The sequence below is a fragment of the Penaeus monodon genome, chromosome 27 (assembly GCF_015228065.2).
Source record: "Penaeus monodon isolate SGIC_2016 chromosome 27, NSTDA_Pmon_1, whole genome shotgun sequence".
NCBI classification, from domain to species: domain Eukaryota; kingdom Metazoa; phylum Arthropoda; class Malacostraca; order Decapoda; family Penaeidae; genus Penaeus; species Penaeus monodon.
The window spans coordinates 20375906-20376720 of record NC_051412.1 but is presented as its reverse complement, the minus strand read 5'-3'; the positions used below and the strand labels follow the sequence as shown (position 1 = coordinate 20376720).

At 33.5% G+C, this 815-nt stretch overlaps 1 protein-coding gene across 1 annotated transcript in view; it reads right to left on the bottom strand.

The window, feature by feature from the left end:
* Nucleotides 1-815, bottom strand: part of LOC119590668 (clavesin-2-like) — a gene marked incomplete in the record, with an annotated part of 51482 nt that overhangs the window by 26061 nt on the left and 24606 nt on the right.

Here is an 815-nt window from a genome sequence, read left to right as displayed (position 1 = left end):
GGCAAATTTTCAACACAACAATTTCCTCCTTTTCTTCCCAAAGATTGTAATTATCGGGCTATCTATGACTACGTTCGCCATTTCGTAGGTCATTAACTATTCCCCATAAATAACTTGGCAACGTCTCCATTATGGGCTGATATCGACTCGCAAATGGCTTTCGGGGGAAAAAAGTAAGGACACGTTATAAGCAAACAGCAAATAAAAAACAATGTTGATTATTATTCTATAGCAAATCATATCACTTTTTTTTTAACGCACGCAGGTAAAAGTAGAACATAATAGATAATTCGTCATTAACATTTATAGGAAATATATAAAAATATATATATTATCCCAACAGTTCTATAGCAAATCACACTACCCTTTTAAAACGCACACACAAACCTTAAAAAAAAAATCGGAGTTTCCCTTTCGGAAAATTACACCACCTTGCATCAGCGTCAGAATCAACATGCATCAAACGCGATTATGCAAGATTATGCAAGATGGATGACGTTTCATCGCCGATCTGAATAGTAAAAAAATAATGTTTCGTGAAAATTGGCAAAACTCATCGCGAAAGGGAAAATGATAAAAAAAGAAAATGTGGAAAAATATAATGAAATATGGCAATGATACCTAAAGGCGTAGCTCGTTGTGAAATGGATGAATAACTGAATATATCATAATATCAAAAGATGAAGGTCTCTCAACCAATAATTCAGAAAAAAAAAATCGATATGCAAAGACTACTCAAAACCTAACCGAGAAAAATTGACAAATCATTCAAAACAAAACAAAACAAAAAAATCCGGTTAAGTTACCCCCCCCCA